Here is a 21,270-nt window from a genome sequence, read left to right on the forward strand (position 1 = left end):
GCATAACCACATTTATTTATGCTTAGTTTGTTCCCAGTCTTAAAAATAAAGTTCTGCCTTGATATATACACATATATATGTACACCCACACTATATATGTGATATACATATACACACATAATAAAGCACTTACCTTTCTGCATATATATATGCAAGATATATATGCGTATGTGTATATATATGTATATGTGTGTGTGTATATATATATATACACATATATATATAAAACATTTGTACGCTATTCCAATTATGTCCTTAGAATAAACTATTAGACATGAAAATTTCTGGGTCAAAGAGTAAGTCTATTTTTAAGTGTTTTTATATTTATTATCAAATAACACTCCAGAAATTCCCTACTGCTTTATGCTCTTACCAACAGTGTATAGATATGCATATATTTCAATTGCCTCAGAAATACTGAGTAATTGAAATTGTTTATAATTTTTTCAAGTTGATTATTTTAGGAGGTATCATTGTATAACTGTAATTCTTTGAATATTACTAATATTAGATATTTTAGTGTTTATAAGCCAAGACACACTTGAAAAGTAAAAGGCTGATTTCATAAACTACGCATTTCTTTTTTTCATATATTGATTAACCTTATATGTGTATTTTTCTAGATATACTTCCCAAAGAAAAAAATCTGCATTCCAAAAATAATATGTGTAATAGCGTATTTAATTTTCTGAGAAGGTATAGATTGCTTTAAAGGAGATTGCTAGTAAATTAGATTAACTATATTTAACATTCAATTCCAAAACCATTGAGGTTTATATCCATTAAATATGAATTTGTACCAGAGTACATTTTGTTGCTCTGTATTGTTGTCACTTCATGATTGGCTGTTTTCCATTTTAGAAGGTTTAGTATTTGAGTAGGTCAGATAATGGTTTGATAGCTTACAAAACTTTAGAAACCAGCCAATGAAGCACCAAGTAAATTACATCTATATATAACCTCATTTCAAAATATAAAATTACGTGATAGTAAAATGAAGTATATAAAATATCATTTGGTCTAATGACTGTTTTTATTTTTCCAAGGATAATTTATCCGTGACTGTTAATGCTTTGAAAAGCTTTGCTGTCAAAGTCAATTGGTGGAGGGGGAGTCAGCATGCTCAAATATTTTTCTGGATAATAAAAATGCCCAAAATAGAATCTAGCGATGAAAGTCAACAGGGAGTGATGGAAAGAGGGGAATCTAGGCAAATTGTTTTATATTTTGCATAACTGAAGAGCCAGATGGTTTAACTGGATTTTTATTTTCAGAACCACCCACTGCAGCATTTTAACTAAGTCTCAAGTCAAATACAGTACAGTACAGTGCTGCCAAATTGAGTTTAACAGTGTCTAGACCAGAGCCCATTACCTTATCCAGGCATTCCCAGGTTCTTTTTCCTTGTGGTGCTGCCAGACCTATCTGCCCTCTTCATACTGCTTTAGAAACAATTTTACACTAACTCACTGCCTCTTCCAGGTAGAGATGAGATAAAGCAATAGGTATGGCACATGCTCAGGAAATGTTCACGGTTCTGCTTTTGACTTTTCTTGTCTAATATCAATCTGGCAGTAATATTTAATCAGTCTTATCCAGTTGTCATTTTTATTCCATTTTGAAGAATCTTATAATGACCATCTTGCTCATCAAAGAGAAGCAAGAAAATTGACCTGACATGTCAAACATTCACTAGTGTCATATTTCACTGTTCAGTTTCAGGGACTATTTGCTCTCATATTGTTTTTAATCGTCAATTTTAATCAATAACCTAAATTAAAGCATATAAATTTTGTAAAACATATTGCTTACAAAACTTATTTTCTTGCTGTTGTCTTTTTAAGGTCTTCACTTGATACACCAAAAGAATTCAATTGTCCCTTTCCTAGTTTTAAAAATTTCTGCTATTTCTTCTTTTCACTTTTTGCATCCCGTTTATCCCTATCTTTAACATGCTTAAATTCTGGCAAAGAATTGGAAGCTAAATGGCCAAATTCCTCAGGAAAGTCTGTACTTTTGGTATTTCCTGACCAACAAAAAACATGTTGGACCATGAGTCTAGCCAGAAAAAACAAATAGTCATTGAAAATGATCCAGTCCAATTTTGTAGGTCCAGTCTAGAAAGGGATTTTGAGCTTCAGGTTAATATCCAAACTTTGTATGTCAGAATGAAAGCAAATCTCCTAGGGTTTGATCATCATCATTTAAACCCAAAGAGCTGACTGGTGAAATATATGCATACTTTCATTCCAAATGGCTAACACTAAATGTTTTTATGAGGTTGAGTCACTTTTCTAAAGAATGTTGCAGTAAACCAGTTTTATGTCAGAACGTCATGAAGGAATTGACTTTGGCATCTGCTCGTTTGGGCTTCTATCTCTTCTCATATCTACTTTAAGGAATCTAGATTAGATTTGTCCTACTAGCTTCTCTGCTTCAATCTTTTTATAGTTCATTGGCTGCTTGAGTCCCTGGCTCAACTGGGAGCATCAGACAACACTACCCTGCTCTGGCCTCCCCGTTTGGGTACTTCCAGTGTAGCCAAATTCCCCCTGGAATATAACTATAGCAGCATTAAAAATGTCAGGCTTGGAATAATTTTACTGACTCAGTTCAGAATTGGATTGAATGAAACATAGCTGCTGTTAACAAAATATTTTATGTTATATTACACTTAAGGATGAGAACAATGCAAAAACCCAGGAGCTTAGACTAACCATGTGTATCATTTTACATACAGGAAGAAGAACCCTTTGAGCCTGAGATACTGGTGTGCCTAAATGATAAAGGAATTAGCTTTTGGCTTCTGAGTATCAGCCTGGGAACTGCACTGCATGATCCTGTTGAACAGAAGGTAAGTGTGACAATTTCATCTCCTGATAATTCAGCCCTGAATTACTTTAAGCACTTTTTTTAGTTCTGTATATTCAGAAAAAAAATTTTTTTCAAACTTATATTTGGCTATATCTAACTTTTAAGAGGAGCAATCATGAAAAATCAAGTGGGATAACCCTGGATTACAAACTTCCTGGTTAAGAAATTAGGCTGTGAAGTAAGAGAATTGAAATTAATATGCCATTTCCATCACGTGCTAGCTGTGTGATTTGGGCCAAATTACTTAATCTCTCTTAATTTCAATTTCTCTATTGACAAAATGAGTATAGCAGTAGAACTTAATTGTTGTATTAAAGAAAGTAATCCAACTGAAGACTCACGAGCATGGCATTATGTGCTATGTAAGGGATCACTATCAGTTTTAGTAGAGTTTATAGGGTGGGGGAATTGGAATGAATCACAATTATCTTATCTTACTCCACCATCTTGGCCTCCATGTGCCATCCCTGGTTTCATTAGACACACGTGAATTGTCAAGGGCGGGTCCTGAACTGTAGTTTTGTAAGTCTCTTAACTTGGATCTTTCATTCTAATTCAGTTTGTTGAGAATACTTTAAACTTTTATGTAACATCTCAGAATGCTGTCAAATGCTTCAAGTTCTCACTTTCTTTTGGAGCTTGCCAATATTTGGTGAGCATGCTCTTTGTTTCTTTCTTTTTCTTTTTCTTTCCAGAATGTGTCTTCTCCTTCTATGGTATCAATCTCTTATTGTTACATTCTTTTCTTTCTCCTTTTCCTGTCATCATTCTCTATCCTTTATTCTCTTGGTGAAAGTTTAAGTTCCCTTCCTCCTTCTCAGGGTCATATAACTTCACCCTTCCTTTCCAATACAATTCTATGCACTGTATTTAAAAATTTTCATTTTCTCCAATAAATCTTATTAAACATTTCTTAATTCTCTTCATCTTCTCCCTGACTATGGCTATTAGCTAGAAAGAAGTTCTTATTCTCAAAAGGAAAAAGACAGCGTATCTCACAAACTATAGACTAATAACCTTATCTCAGCAAGATTCTAGAGTACATTGTAAATGAATAGATTTTGAGCACCCAGGGAAAAAACAATCATAAAGTATCAGCATGTATTCATTTAGAACAAGTCATAATGGGTATAGTTTATTTCTTTCCTTGATAGGATTACTAAACAGATGGTCAGTAAATATATTAAGCATGACATATTTAGGCTTCAGCAAGTGATTTAGAAAGATTTCTTGAAGTGTTCTTTTTTTTTAAAAAAACAGTACTTTTTAGAGCAGTTTAGGTTTACAATAAAATTGAGAGAAAGGTACAGGATTTCTCATTCCCTGCTTATAGACATAAATATCCTCCCCCCTTATCAATATCACTCACCAGAATGGTACATTTTTTACCAAGGATGATCCCACATTGACAAAGCATAATCACTCACATAGTTTACCTTTAAGTTCACTCTTTAAGTTCACTTCCTACATTCTTTGGGCAAATGTACAATGACATATATCCATAATCATATATCATACAAAGCATTTTCACTGCCCCCAAAATTCTCTGTGCTCTGATTGTTTGGGCAAATGCACAATGGGCAAATGTACAATGACATATATCCATAATCATATATCATACAAAGCATTTTCACTGCCCCCAAAATTCTCTGTGTTCTGATTGTTCATCTCCACTGTGTCCCTCCACCCTCCCCCAATTCCCCAGTGGCAAACACTAATCTTTTTATTACTTCCACAATTCTTACTTTTCCAGAATCTTATATAATTGGAAACATACAGTATATAGCTTTTTAAGATTGGCCTCTTTCACTTAGTAATATATATTTAAGTTTCTTTCATGTCATTTCATAGCTTGATAGGTCATTCCTTTTTAGTGCTGAATAATATTCCATTGTTTAGATGTATCACAGTTTATTCATCCATTCAGGTACTGAAGGATTTGATTGCTTCCAAATTTAGACAATTATAAGTGAAACTTCTATAAACATCTGTGTGCAGGTTTTTGTGTGGACAAAACTTTTCAGTTCCTTTGAGTAAATACTAGAGCACAATTGCTGAATCATATGGTGAGAATATATTTACTTTTGTAAGCAACTTCCAAGTGTCTTCTGAAATGGCTGTACCATTTTGCATTTCCACCAGCATTATATGAGAGCTCCTGTTGCTCCACATCCTTGTTAGCATTTGGTGTTGTCAGTGTTCTGGATTTTGCCCATGCTAGTAGTTGTATCTCATTGTTATTTCATTGTTGTTTTAATTTTCATTTCTGTGGTGACTTATGATATGGAGCACCTGTTTATATGCTTATTTGCCATCTGTGTATTTTTTCTTTTTTGGTGAAGAGTTTGTTAAGGTCTTTGGCCCATTTTTTTTTTTTTCGTTTAGCATGGCTCATTTTTTAAGTGGGTTGTTTGTTTTCATATTGTTGAATTTTAAGGTTTCTTTATATATGTTGGATAACAGTTTTTTAATCAGATGTATCTTTTTCAAGTATTTTCCCCAATCTGTGGCTTGTCTTTTCATTCTCTTGATATTCTCTCACAGAGCAGAAGTTTTACATTTTAATTAAGTCCAAATTATCAATTATTTCTTTCATGGGTTGTATATTTGGTGTTTTATCGAAAAAGGCATCACCATAGCCAAGGTCATCTAGGTTTCTATTATGTTGTCTTCTAGAAGTTTAACATTTTTGTGTTTTACAATTAGGTCTATGATCCACTTCGAGTTAATTTTTGTGAAGGGTTTAAGGTCTGTGTCTAGATTTATTTTTTTGCAGGTGGATTTCCAGTTGTTCCAACACCATTTGTTGAAGAGATTTTCTTTGCTCCATTGTGTTGCCTTTGCTGTTTTGTCAAGGACCAGTTGACTATATTTATGTAGGTCTATTTTGGGGCTCTGTATTCTGTTCCATTGATTTGTCTGTTCTTTCATCAATACCACACTGTCTTGAATACCATAGTTTTTAAGTAAGTCTTGAAATCAGGTTGTATCAGTCCTCCAATTTTGTTCTTCTCCTTCAGTATTGTGTTGGCTATTCTGGCCTCTCCATCTAAACTTTACAATTAGTTTATAGATAATAGAAAGTAATTCAGATTATTTATAGATAATTGGAAAATCCAACCAGAGAATTATGTAAATTTGACATCTTTAAAATAACTGAAAACAGATTCATGAAATCCTTTCTGAACCTTGAATCAATTTCGCAAGGTTGTAAAATATGCAGTCAACACACAAAAGTCAGTTGTGTTTCTATGCATAAGAAATGAAAGAAAGGAAATAGAGTTGTAGAGAAAGAAGTAAACGTATACATCTGTGCTTAACTGATTTTTGACAAGTGCCAAGATCATCAGCAGTTAAAAAAGTTTCTTTAACATGTGATGCTGGGACAACTGTATATCCGCATACAAAACAATAAAGTTAGGTCCTTATCTCACACTGTATAAAAAATTAACTCAAGGGGCTTCCCTGGTGGCGCAGTGGTTTAGAATCTGCCTGCTAATGCAGGGGACATGGGTTCGAGCCCTGGGCTGGGAGGATCCCACGTGCCGCGGAGCAGCTAGGCCCGTGAGCCACAACTACTGAGCCTGCGCGTCTGGAGCCTGTGCTCCGCAACAAGAGAGGCCGCGATAGTGAGAGGCCCGCACACTGCGATGAAGAGTGGCCCCCACTTGCCACAACTAGAGAAAGCCCTTGCACAGAAACGAAGACCCAACACAGCAAAAATAAATAAAAATAAATTAATAAACTCCTACCCCCAACATCTTAAAAAAAAAAAAAAAGTTAGTGTGAGTCTGCAGGCAGTATCCAGAGAATTAATGCAAATATGGTTTGGACCTAGATTAACAGATAATTAAAAAAAAATAATTAACTCAAAAAAGTTGAGTAAGTTAAATGTAAGTGATAAAATTATAAAAGTCTTATAAGAAAACATAGGGGTAAATCTCCATGGCCTTGCATCTGGTAATGAATTCTTAGCTATGACAACAAAAGCAAAAATATATTGGATTTTATCAAAATTAAAAACTTTTGTGCATCAAGGGCACTATCAAGAAAATGAGAACACAAGCTAACACAACATTGTGAATAAACTGTACTTGAATAAAATGTTGTTTCTTTTGGGAAAAAAAGAAAGTACAAACACAACCTACAGAATGAGATAAAATATTTGTGAGCCATATATCTGATAATGGTCAGGAATCCAAAATATATAAAGACTTCCTACAGCACAACAAAAAATTAAACCACCCAATTTAAAAATGGGAAAAGAACTTAAATAGACATCTATACAAAGAAGATATAGATGCCCAATAAGCACATGAAAAGATTCTCAGCATCATTAGTCATTAAAGAAATGCAAATCAAAACTATAATGAATACAACTTCACATCCACAAGGATGGCTACAGTAAGTATAAAAGAAAAATAAAAAGCGTTGACAAGGATGTGGAGAAATTGGAACCCTGTACGTTGGTGTTGGGAATGCAAAGTGGTTCATCCATGGAAAACAGTTTTGTGGTTCCTCAGCAAGTTAAATACAGAATAACCATATAGTCCAGCATATTCCACTTCTTGATATATGTCCAAAAGAAAGAAAAACATATACGCAAACAGGTTTTTGAACATGAATGTTCGTGTACCATTCACAATAGCCAACATGTTGGAAACAATCCAAATGTCCATCAATGGATAAATGGAAAAAAATGTGGTATATATCTATATATCAATACACAATGGAATATTATTCAGTTGTAAAAAAAATGAAGTACTGATACATTGTAAAATGTGGATATACCTAGAAAACATTATGCTAAGTGGAAGAATTGAGACACAAAATGTCACATATTGTAAGATTCCACTTATATGAAATGTCCAGAATAGATAAATCTGTATAAACAGTGAGCAGATTGGTGGTTGCCAAGGTCTGAAATGGGGGATAAGGGTCAAATGGGGAATAATTGCTTAATGTGTATAGGGTTTTATTTTGGAGTAATGGAAATATTTTGGCACTAGATAAAGGTAGTGGTTGCACAACATTGTGGATGTACTAAATGTCACTGAATTGTTCATTTTAAAACAATTTTATGTTACCTAATTTCACCTCAATAAAAACATAAAATTTAAACTAAATTTAAACAACTTGATGTTTGGCCAGGGTCAGTCAAAAGAAAGAGAATTTCCCAACTATAGCATGCCATGACTTTTTATTGTGATATTTGTTGCAAATGATAATAAAAATACTTTATACATGTAAGAGTTCAAATAAAATGCAATTCAGTGATGACTATATCAATCACAGCACAGCCTGTAAATGTTAGGAACCTAATCATCTTTGCTTGAAATCTGAAGAAATATGGAGGGCTCTTGGGAGTATCCACAAAATAATAACAGGTATTTTGTTTCTCCTACATTTATTTTTATTTGTTTGAGTGAAGTTTTTGATAATGGCTATGAAGAGAGGAAATTTTCTGAATCAGAAAGGGGTCGTATTCTATAGCCACAAGCATGGATTACAACCTCATTAATTTTACCTCTTACTCTTGAGGATAGTACTAATTGATGGAGGATGATGAGTATCTCTGAAACTTGAAAATTTTAACTGCTAACAACCTTGAAATATCAGGGAAAGCTCTTGGGCTCATACTAAATTTAAGAACTAAAATGACACTTGAAGAATTTTTGAAATCTTTTTTTTTCATTGTTTATTTAATGAGGGATCTTTCACACTGAAAGCAGTCCAGAGGTCAGGACGAAGGGACGATATTGCTTGAGAAACAAGAACGTTTGTTAAACCTCGAACTGTTCTTATTTTATTATTCTGATCTTCATGTTGCATAGCTTAATTTAGTGGACTAGGTAACTAGTCAAAATGGGAGACTTTGAGAGAATATTACACAAATCAGGTAAATTCAGTGAAAGCTGTATCACCAAGTAAGTAGAATATGAAGTATTTGTGGGAAAGGTAGAGACAAGGTTGTCACCACCAGCTACCTCTTGTTATTACCTTTATTTACTTGTGCAACATTGGGCATAGATGACCACTCCCTTCATTTTAAGAACTTTTCCTCTTGTGGCTTCTGCAATACCACACTCCCCCAGTTTCCTCTAATATCATCAGTTGCCCAATTTCAGTTTTCTTCCCAGGCTCTTTCTCTGTACCCATACCATTTTCTGTTCTGGATTCATACACTGTACCTCATCATGTCCCATACTTTTCAGTTCTGTCTTTGTGCCCTGACATCAAAACCTCTATCTCCATCTCTGACTTTCTAAAAAAACACCAGCCTGTATTTTCTACATGAGTATGTAGTGATTGTAAAAAAAAAAAAAAAAGTAATTTTTTGTAATTGTTTGTAAGTTTTTTCAAGAACTCTTGATTTCTCAACCCTAAACCTGCTTTTCCCTCAGTATTCCATATCTCAGCCTGTGTCATCACTCATGCTAACTTAGGTCCAAAATCTGAGAGTCATCTTTTATTTCTCTCTTTCTTCATCTAATTCTTCAGTTTATTCTTTTGGCTCTACCTCCATACTATGTGAAAAACTTTTCAGTCCTCTCTGTTTACACTATATACTCCTGATATTGTACAAGTTATCATCCTTTCTATCTGTATTATAGCACTAACTTTTTAATTGGTCTTCCTGCTTCTGTTCTATCTTTGCTGTAATATACTATGCATAGAACAACCAGAGTGATATTTTTAAAACACAAATTGGATCTTGTCAATCTCTTGCTTAAAACTCTCCAATGTCTTACTGTTGTACCTATTTATTACCATACTTCTTCCTCTGGCTTACAAAGCCTTTCATATTTAGGTCTTCAACTACCCCCTTTAAATTTATCTCCTACCACTCTTCACAGAGCCCTTCTCTCTGCTACTTGAGCTCACAGGCTTGTCTCTGTAAGGTGGTGAAATTTATATGAAATATTCTTCTGCATGATGACTCAATGGCAACCTCCCTTTTATCCTTAAAATCTCAGTTTAAATGTTATGTCTTCAGTGAGGCCATCCCTTACCACCCAAACCAAGGTAATCATTCGATCTCATCCTATCATGTCACCTGTTTTAGTTAGCTGCTTAGCTTTTTCACTATATGATATATAGTCTCATGAGAGCAGAGAATATGTCTATCTTATTCACTGCTGGTTGTTTAGCATACAGAATAGTCTCTAGTTATAGAAGTTGGTCAGTAAATCCTTGCTTGGGAATTCCCTGGTGGTCCAGTGTTAGACCTCAGTGCTTTCACTGTTATGGCCTGGGTTCAATCCCTGGTGGGGAAATAAGATCCCACAAGCCACACAGTGCTACCAAAAATAAAAAATAAATCCTTGTTTAATAAGGCAGATAGGAGCAATATTAATTCATTGAACAACTTGTAAGGGCTGTCAAGATAAGGGGAGGACATTTGAGAAAGATGGAGAGGTTAGGGTAGAAAGTTGAAAATTTTGCTTACTTCTCAGTTTAGCCTAAACTTAACACTATGTACTGTTAGCATTTCTTTGTTATGTACAACATTCTGTTCTCATTCTAAACTCTTTCCATCCATACCCTCCGTTTTAATTCCCACCTCTATCAAGATAACTCACAGTTTTGTACTTCTAGCCAACATCTTTCATCTGTTCTCCAAGTCTCTATATGCAAATGCTTACTTGGTATTTCTTCTTGAATATCTCAAACTCATTTCAGATCCAGCATGTCCCATGTATACTCATGATCTTTTCCCCTCAAATCTGATTGTCTTTCTGTATTCCTGTGACTGATGCCTCTCTCTATCCCATTATATAAGGCACAATCCAGAAATCTTTCTTGAAAGTTTACTCTTAAGCCTAAAATCCAATCTAGCAAGTAGTCTTGCTTACTCATCCTAAATATATGCTGATTTTCCATTGCATCCCCACCTCTACCTCCTTAAAAGAAATAGCTCAAATTAACAGAGCACTTACTGTATGCCAGCACTCTTCTAAGAGCTTTTTATTTATTAACCCACTTAATCATCTCAAACACTCTGTGAAGGAGATTCTGTCATTATTTCCATTTTACAGATAAGGAATCTTGACATAAGGAGTTTATGTAAGCTGCTGGAAAGGAGTAAAGCCATGTGCAAACCTGAGCAGTTTGGAGCTAGAATCCATGTGTTTAAACATGGCACTCTCTGATTCCAAGAACCCAGTTACCTTTAGCCTTAACATGCAATAATCTTTTATGGGACGTACCATCATTGGCTCCAGCTCCAGTTGGATTTCTAATTGGATTTCTAATATGCAGCCTGATTAATGTTTTCAAGATACATATCTCTTCATTTCACCTATTGTTGAAAACATTTTAACATTTTACATTGTTTTTGGTATAAAAATGAGTGTTCTCATTGTTGCTTTCAACGTTTCTCCCTTGGCGAATCCTTCCTTGGCCTTCCTGACTAGATCAAATTCCCTATCCAATGTCTTGTTAACTCATGATCCCAGCCTCCTCCGAGTTCACCTGTACCTGCAATGTACAGTCTCTGTGCACACTGATCTTCTCCCATCTCAGGTGTTTGCATCTTTCTCTGCTCAAGGGCTTGCTTGGATGCCACTGGCAAAACCCTGAAGTAGCCTAGAATTTAATGTTCCTAGAGGCAAACCTCATCCAGTGAGGAACAATTGTTTGTTGATAAATACCCCATCTCTCCCATATATTAGTGGGGTACTTCTGACTTGTGTTCCAGAGTCTTTTAACCCTTTAATGCATCTCTAACAGAAATGAGTCTCAGTTGTTCACAGAGGTAGCTCATTCATGAAAGCACTCTATTAATTTTTTTCCTTCCCTACGTCATTTTCTCTACTACCTCACTTGTGCTTCTGTGGTTAATTCCCAAATAAACCATGTGCATTGAGTTCTTATTTCAGGGTAAGCTTTTGGAGAAACCTAAAATATGGCATCCCCATAGTTTACCCTTTAATACTACCATGTACCGCTGCTTCATAGCACATGTAGAGTTTGTTCAGATGCATAGAAGGAGGCCTGGAATAGTGTTCACCAAATGGTCATTTTTTTAGAGGATGGAATTTTTTACTTTCAGTATTGCTTTTTTATTTTATAGGCATTATAATTTTAATCAATGGCATAAAAATTTTCCAGAGCCATAAATATTAATAAAATGATATACTTTGCTTTTAGTAAGACTGTCTATAGAATACAAACTTCCAACTTAAATAAACTTGTTTCACATGACATACATGTTCACTTTATTATTCATATACTGACTGAAGGAAATAGCTTCAGCTTTAGTGGTGAGAATATTTAATTACCACAGCCTAGAGAGGGTCCCCTTATTATGCTTTGTATGAGGTTTTGCTGAAGTAAAAATTGAAAAATGCAGGTGGCTAAAGAGTTAATATTTTGCCATACTTGAATTTTTCTTAAAATAGACTTAATATGTCATTTTGTCTCTATTATGTAGTCTAAATTAAAAAGAAACTATCTTAGTGTCTATATTTCATAGTTAAAGCATTAGCTTTGCTGCTATAAACAAACATTTTAAAGAGGAATGAATGCAGCTATATTTAGACAAAGTAATATTGAAGTGTGGCCCTCAAGCTAATATGAGATTAATGGCTTTTCCTCCTTCTTTTTAACTGAAGGTAAAGTGAAAACAGAAAATGGAAAGAATTTAATCCCCTCAGTATGACCCCAACAGAAACTCAAAATACCATTAAGGCTAAATTATCTACCTGGAAATATGTTTTGTTCACTACCAATAAAGCCATCACACATAAATCTTGCTTTTTAAAATAAAATGTTTGAAGAAAATAAGGTCAATGTGAGCTTCAGAGAATAGGTATTTACAGATCACAGATTTTAAAAATGGCTTTGTAGTCAATAGAAAACACAAGCCTTCTTTGGTTAATAAAAATGTTTCACTGAAGCCATGGAAAACTTTTTTGTTTTTTGTGACCCTAAAAGATTAATTCATAATAAGTCACTGAAAATATTATATTATGGAAATACAAGGTCCTAGAGGAGCCTCTGGAGTCAGAAGATATGGGTCTAGTAATAAATCAAATGTGTTTTTCTTCTATTCAATTTTTAAAGATTAAAAATATTAATATTTTATGTTGGGAGAGGTTGGGACAGTGAAGACACTCATGAATTTCCAGGGGCCTTATACAGTTGGAAAATCTTAATGTGCATCTCCTTCTACTTAAAAATATTTTCCTATGGAGGGGAAATGGAAAAATGCTCAAAGACCTAAAGAGAAGAATGTTTTCATAATATGGCTTATTACAACCAGCATTTTTTTTCTTAAAGAAAATCACTCAAATGTACAATCACAAAAGAGTTAAATAAATAATTATACATCTGTGTAATGAAAGATATGCTAGCCTTTAGAAATAATAAACAAATAGTCATTGACAGGAAAAATGTTCACGATCTATTGTTAAGTGGAAAAAGTCTGTTTCCAAATATGTAAGATATAAAGTCATGCTTATTAACAAGGACATATGTCTGCATATTTGAATATGTAGACAAAATCTGAATGAAACACAGTAGTCACCCCTTACCAGTGGGGGATACATTCCAAGATGTATCTGCCTGAAACTGCAGATAGTGCAGAACCCTATATATACTATGTTATTTCCTATACTAATGAGGGTTAGCATATACAGTGTGGATACATGGGACAAAGGGATGATTCACGTTCCAAGTGGGAAAGAGTAGGATGGCGTGAGATTTCATAACACTATTCAGAATGGCCCACCATCTAGAACTTATGAATTTTTTATTTCTGGAATTTTCCATTTAATATTTCAGACTTGGTTGACCATGTGTAACTAAAACCAAGGAAAGCAAAACAGCAGATGAGGGGGGATGAATATATACAATATTATAAATCATGATCGATTTAGTATAAGATTGCAGCCTTCTTTTTTTTTTTGCGGTATGCGGGCCTCTCACTGTTGTGGCCTCTCCCGTTGCGGAGCACAGGCTCCGGATGCGCAGGCTCAGCGGCCATGGCTCATGGGCCCAGCCACTCCGTGGCATGTGGGATCTTCCCGGACCAGGGCACGAACCCGTGTCCCCTGCCTCGACAGGCGGACTCTCAACCACTGTGCCACCAGGGAAGCCCGCAGCCTTCTTTTTTACTCTATTTTAAACTATATTTTCTAATTTTTCTGCAATGACTATTACTTCTATAATAACAGGTAAATAAAAGTTACAAAAATAAGATGTAACTTGACTATTTATATCTGAGACATTGGACAAGTCACTTAATTCTCTATTTTTGTATTATAGTGAAAATTAATTGAGAAACACGTGTGAAACCTTGGCAGAGACTGAGCACTTAATAAATTTGACTTTCATGGAATCTGAAAGTCATGCCTCTGCCACAATTTAGGAATGTGACCTTGAGCAAATTTAACTTCTTCGAGTTTTATTTAACCTAATGGATAGTATTAAGGAGCTACACTGATTTTAAGGCTTCTCTTCCAATCATTTTATTTTATAGAGAATCTAGTATAACAAACTGGATGTAGCAATATTATTTTCAATATATTAAAAGTATATATGTTTATACAACCAGAGGAGGGGAAAATGAAATACGAGGAGTGGGCTTTTGTCAACCTGTGGAAATGTTTATGCTAGAATCAACAACACATCCCACCTAAAGCTCACATGAATATAATTCAGAACGTAAAGTATGGGTAAGTTGAGAGGAGCAAGGGAGATGAAGTAATAAGTTTGCCAGGCTATCCTAGAAAAGAACTAGGCCAAGACAACTCAACTATTGCAGCCACTTAAAAGGTGGCTGCACTGCTGGCCACTTCCATGGGTCCAAAGGAATAACATTAAAGAGAGATATTTCAAAATTTAACCTTTATGATATTCAGAAATAGAAAAAGTCCAACATTCCATGGTAAGATCCCAAGCAAGAGCCCCAAGGCAGCCACCCCAATTATTCTTCTCAAGGGATGAGCCAGGCAGGTTGACAATTAAAAATCTCCCAGTCTTGGGCTTCCCTGGTGGCGCAGTGGTTGAGAGTCTGCCTGCCGATGCAGGGGACACGGGTTTGTGCCCCAGTCTGGGAGGATCCCACATGCTGCGGAGCGGCTGGGCCCATGAGCCATGGCCGCTGAGCCTGTGCGTCCGGAGCCTGTGCTCCGCAACGGGAGGCTACAACAGTGAGAGGCCTGCGTACCGTAAAAAAAAAAAAAAAAAAAAAAATTCTCCCAGTCTTGAGTAGCTTGGGTATGCCTTCTGTTCCTGGTCCCTAAATTGATTTTAAAAGGAAACAATGGGAAATATATTGGATCATTGGCTTCAAACATCCCCAGCTCTTTGGTAGGACCTAGATGAATACTACATCCTATTCAACATAAAACTATTTAAGTGAGAATAGATTGCTGGTGAAGGAGAATATTAGTTCTAGGAGTTTCAATGGAAAAGGTCATGGCTGCCTCTATTTGTGCCCAAATGAAATGTGAAAAGGAAGTGATTATATAGTGAATTAAATATTCTTAAATTGCCAGTGCAGAAACTTGGTTTTTAGCCCTAGTTTTTCTACTAACTATGCAATTTTATGTGAGTTATATCACCTTCATGAACTTCGGTTTCCTGCTCTAGATAAACAGACTTCATACTATGTATTTGTTTCCTGTGGCTTCCATAACAAATACCACTGGCTTATAATTACAGAACTTCAGTCTCTCATAGTTCTGAAGGCTGCAAGTCTGTTTGACCCAGTTTTACTGGGTCAAAATTAAAGTAGAAACTAACACACCATTGTAAAGCAATTATACTCCAATAAAGATGTTAAAAAATAAACAAATACATAAAATATTGGTAATGGCAAAAAAAAAAAAATTAAGTTAGCAGAGCCACACTCCCTCTGCAGGCTATAGGGGAGAATCTATTCTTGTCTATTCAACTTCTGGTGGCTTTTAGCATTCCTTGGCTTATGGCTACATGACTCCAATCTCTGCCTCTTTCTTCACATTGACTTCTTGTGTGTGTGTGTGTGTGTGGTAGGGAATCTTACCCTATGTCCTTTTTATAAAGGTATATAGGGAACTTAGGGCCCAACCAGATAACTGGATCCTCCAATCTGAAGATCCTTAACATAATCAGATCTGTGAAGACATTTCATAAAAGGTAACAGAGGTTCTTGGAATTAAGATGTGGATATTTTTTAGGAGGCCATTTTTTGACCTACTATCACCACTTGGTTGAAAAGGTCCAGTTTTATAATTCAATAACTCTTTAGGGAGAAGCACTTTGTTCTTTAAAAATTCCGTGGAGTCCTAGCGACAGAATGAGAAGTAAAACAGAGCTTCTTGGCTCCATTCTACTTCTCTTTCCACCCCAAACTATCCATTTCTGAAAAAAGGTACAAATGTGGGGGGGGGGGTAAAAATTAAATTACTCCACAGAATATTTTAAAGTAGCATTCTAAAACCCAGTCTTGCAGAGGAAGCTGTGTAGACAGCCCATCAAGTATCTAAGTCAAAAAAGTATTTAAAAAAAAAATCCTAAATGAGATTTTTTTGCCATCTTTTCTAGCAGATCTGAAATTCATGAGGGTATAAAAATTAGGAAAGGACCATAATATGTTTTAACAACAATAGAGAGCCCTCTAATAACTGTTAAAATAAAATACATTAGAATAAACTATGAAATTTAGGTCTTTGCTTCAATTTCAAAAAAAGGCAAATCCAGCAGATCAATGAAAATACTTCCTACTTAAAAATGATATATTTATAGGCAATTTTCACAGTAACTAAGAAAGAATAGTAAATGGAAACTTTGGTTGCAGAGTATAATTTCAAGATCAGTTTCTCTCCAAGGTTAAATGTAAGGATCTAGAACTCCTGAAAGTGATTTCCTGTGACTTTTCCAGACAACATGACTGATGGACAAGGTTGGATTCAGTGCAGATTCAGTAAAGCATTCAAAAATATAGTGCAGGGCTTCCCTGGTGGCGCAGTCGTTGAGGATCCGCCTGCCGATGCAGGGGACATGGGTTCATGCCCCGGTCCGGGAAGATCCCACATGCCGCGGAGCGGCTGGGCCCGTGAGCCATGGCCGCTGAGCCTGTGCGTCCGGAGCCTGTGCTCCACAACGGGAGAGGCCACAACAGTGAGAGGCCCGCGTACCGCAAAAAAAAAAAAAAAAAAAAAAAAAATATATATATATATATATATATATATATATATATATATAGTGCAAGTGGAGTAAGGATGCCATTAATCATCCAGCTGGGCTCTGAATTCAGGGTAAAGGAACTGAGGTCTAATACTTGGCAGCATTCAGTCTTAGACTTTGGAATGTTTTAAAGTGACTGCTATGAAATATGAAATATATTAACTAAATAGCATACCATCACCGTCATCACAAATTTGAAATGATGGACCATTATTCTGATGATAATTCTGGAGTGTGGTGAGTGAAGAAAAACATCTAACATTCTATTCCCTTCCACCCCCACTACAGGCTCTTTTCAAAGCTTTAAACAATAAATATTCATTCATTTATTCGTTCAATATTTATAAAATGACAGCTCTACAATATGGAAAACACTGGGAATAGTTTGACTTCATCTTTGTCCTTAGAAATTTCCAGCTAATCAAGGTAGACAAACTAAAAAACTGAGATTCTGAGGATTGTAAATGGTTATGGACAGAGAGACAGGGTTGATTAAGTCTGCTGGGGAATGTAATTTATATGTGTATGGGGAGAATGTCCCAAATAAGGTGTGATAGAATGTGAATAAGCATAGAGTTTAGAGATGTAGGGTAGCAAGGCAACAATATGCTTCTTCCTTGAATATTGGAGTTAAGGAAGAGATGAAGGGGGGGAGGTTTCAATGTTAAGGAGGAATTTTGAAAATTTCACATCAAATGATCATAATAAAATAAAATATGAAGTTGTCTACTGAACACAATGCAAAAGGAAATTGATGTTTATAGAAATGATTTTAAACAGAGCACAGTGGAATCCACAGACAGTGGAAACACGAACAACAAAATCCATGACATGTTTAAAAGAAAGAAAAAGGAATACTAAGTAGTAATGAGGAGCCAACTTGAGAATTTTAATTATGTAGTGGAAAATTGTAGAATTACTAGAATAGAAAACATAACTGGCCAATAAATTAGAACAGATGAAATAAGTATTGGAGATTTCCTGGTGCTAGTGGTTGGAAAGGTTAGAAACCTAAAGGTCTGCTAAAGGATGAATAAACCAGGGGCAGTAATATGGGCAGTCATTATCAAAATGATTGTAGAACCCATTCTGTGAGAGAAGAGTCTGAATGGGAAAGAAGGGTAAGGAATGGAATAATAGCCTGGGAGACCAGGTTGAGGTTAAGTAACCAGGAATCATAATCAAGATAGTGACAAGTGCAGTTGGTCAAAAGGATGGGAGCAAGTGAGAATGCAAGGAGTTGTATTCAGAAAAGGGAATTGCAGAGCTGGGAGGAGTTTTAAGTACAGCTTTTTCATTAAATAGTTTGAGACACTGAAGATAATGGAAACTGTGTGGCTAAGGTAAGCAGATGTATTGCTGTTTAAATCATCAAAGGTAACAGAGGCCAGAGTTGAAAGGAAAATGAAGAGCCTGGCACTGAATTCATTGAAGATAGTGAAATGCTTTCATGGAGGTCAATGGCTATTTGTGAACACTGGGCTAGGGCAGGGCATTCATTCATTTATTGCACAAATACTTATTGCCTACTCTGTGCCTGGCATGCTTCAGTAGTGAACAAAACTATATCAATACAAAGTCCCTGCTCTTATATAATACACATTCTAGTTGGAAAGACAGAAAATAAATAAATGAGCAAACAAAATAATGTCAGGTGGTGGTAAGGCATAAGAAGAAAAATGAAGCAGGGTTATTATACTGTGATATATAAGCTTAGGGAAGAACTCAAATAGGGGATAACATTTGACAGTAGAGGTGAGACCTGATGAAAGGAAGTCAGATGGATATCTTCAGGAAGGGTGGTTCAGACAAATAAGAAAGCAAATACAAAAACCTGGGGGCAGAAACATGATTGGAACCTGTGACTAACAGCAAAGAGGCAAATGTGACTCATGTCCAGGATGCTTAGGTGTGGAGGCAGAGGCAGAAGTAAAGGAGAATCCAGAGGAAGAGTGTGTTGGGCTTTATAAGCCAAAATAGTGACTTCGAATTTTACTGTGGGTGAAATGGAAAGTTGGCAGTCTAATTAATAAACTGTAGGGAGGGGAAGGGTGAGACTAGGGGAAATTATTAGGAAAGCAATTTAATACCTGTTGGACAGTTTTGGTTGCTTGGGCTCTGGTGGCCTGGTGAAGATGATGAGAAGTGGTTGGAAACTGGATAAATATTACTGAAGAATTGGATGTAGGGGGCAGGGAGTGGTTAATGTTGACTCTAAGGTTTTTAGCCCAAATAAATTGCCACTGGACTGGAGAATACTGGGTGTTGGGCAGGTTAGAGGGTGAAGAAAAATCAGTGATTCATTTTTGGTCAGGTTAAGTATGAGATGTGACCAAGACAACCTTAAAATTCCCCTCAGATTGACTAAGCAGATTTCTTCCTGACTGTAGACCCCTGACATCCCTTTTTAAAGAGCATTTATTTTAGAAATATGCAAGAGAAAACCTCGTCTGCCCCTTTGAGATGCAAATCTTCTACAATCCAGAAGTCTTTCTCAAGGACCTGGGAGAAATCTCTTTGAAATAATCAAGGAAGCACCCTTATCTCACAGTTTCTGTGGGAGGTTTGAAGCCTAACTACAATAAGCATGAATTACCAAAACTGGTGGCCTAGTCACCTTGACCAACCTTACCCCAGTCCTTACCTACTCTTGCTTTTGTTTCAGCAGAATTGAATTCAGTCTCTCTCCCCTATGGCAATAGTCTTGAATGAAGTCTTCCTTGTCTAACTGGTCTAATATAATTTTTCTTTTATATATGTTTATTAGATATCTAAATCAAGATATCAATATATGAAGGCATATAAGTCTGGAGTTCCAGGGAGCGGTTCAGGACAGAAATATAAATTTAGAAGCTTTCAGGGTAGCAATCATATTTAAATCTGTGAGACAGAGGCAGATCACTTGGGTTAGAGGATGGAGTTCTGCAATATTCCAGTATTTAGAGATATGGGATATGGAAAGGATTAACCAAAGGAAACTGAGAAGGGACAGCTAGTTTGGTACTCCAAAGGTCAAGTACAGAAATTGATCCAAGTAACAATGATCAACTCTATCAAACAATTCTGATTGACCCAATTGGATAACTTATAAATGACCACTTGATTGTATAATACAGAGGTCTTCTGTGCCCTTGGTAAGAGCAGCCTCAGTGGAGGGGCAAGTATACAAGTCTGAATGTAGTGGGAACAAGATGGCGTGGGAGGAGAGGAAGGAGAAACTGCCCTCAAAAACTCTTTTTGAGAAATGTTGCTTAAAAATAGCAGAGAAATGGGGCAGAAACTTTTAAGGGATATAGAATCAAGGAAGATTTCTTTAAGATGATATGTATTTGTATACTAATAGAAATAAACCATGAAATAAATAAAATAGAAGAGAGCAGTGACCTTGGGTATACTGAAGTGGATGGGTTCCACTACTTAAGTGAATGGGTTGGCCTTAGATAGAAAAAAAAAAGGGCAATTTGTTCCTTGACTTTCAGGCAGAGTATATGGGTCTTGATGTTGGTAGACATGGTGGTACGGGCATCTGGGAATCTTCTAATTGCTTCCACTTCCTCAGTGAAATCAGAAGCACACTCATTAGTTGAAAGTGTGGTAGGGGGAGAAGGTGGTGGAAGTTTTAGGAGAGAAACTTATGTTAATGATGAGATTTAGGTCTGACCATAGCTGAGGTGGGATAGAGGCAATAGCACTGGATAGTGAGGCCATGTATTGGAGTAAAAAATTTGTGGCTGTTGAAATCAATAAGAAATGTGAGAGGAATAGTCATGGAGAATAGGAAACTGGGAACTAAAATCTCCAGGGAATTATGACAAGCAATTCAGAGGCCTGTAGATGGCTGAGTCAAAGAGAATTACTGGGTATTAAACGTGTTGGACAGCATCACATTCATAGAAATGGGGAGTTTTAGGAAGAAGGGAGGGGTCGTCAAATGAAAAAGAAATGAGTAGGAAGGAGGATACCCTATCTTCAGTGACAGTGAAGTAAGACATACAAAAAGATACTGGCAGATATCTCTTCAAATGGGCAATAGATGGCTTTCAGCAGGGGCTTGTTTTACAGTTCATTATGTGTATTTATACAGTGTTCTGTGAAATGTTAAAATTTGATATGTTACTTTGAAAATTAGTGGATATAAGAAACATCCAAGGAACTTGCTTTAAAACGCAGATAGATACTCAGTCAGGTGATCAACTTTAACACCATAAGTGATGTCTT

General features: G+C 35.9%; 1 protein-coding gene across 1 annotated transcript in view; it reads left to right on the plus strand.

Moving 5' to 3' along the window:
* Positions 1-2,652: 2,652 nt before the first annotated feature.
* Positions 2,653-21,270, plus strand: part of TMEM196 (transmembrane protein 196) — a gene marked incomplete at its 5' end in the record, with an annotated part of 209,833 nt that continues 191,215 nt past the window's right edge. The window contains one exon of the mRNA XM_082633132.1: positions 2,653-2,854. The remainder of the gene's footprint in view (positions 2,855-21,270) is intronic.

Source organism: Mesoplodon mirus (assembly GCF_964341445.2).
Source record: "Mesoplodon mirus genome assembly, chromosome: 9".
Classification (NCBI taxonomy): Eukaryota; Metazoa; Chordata; class Mammalia; order Artiodactyla; family Ziphiidae; genus Mesoplodon; species Mesoplodon mirus.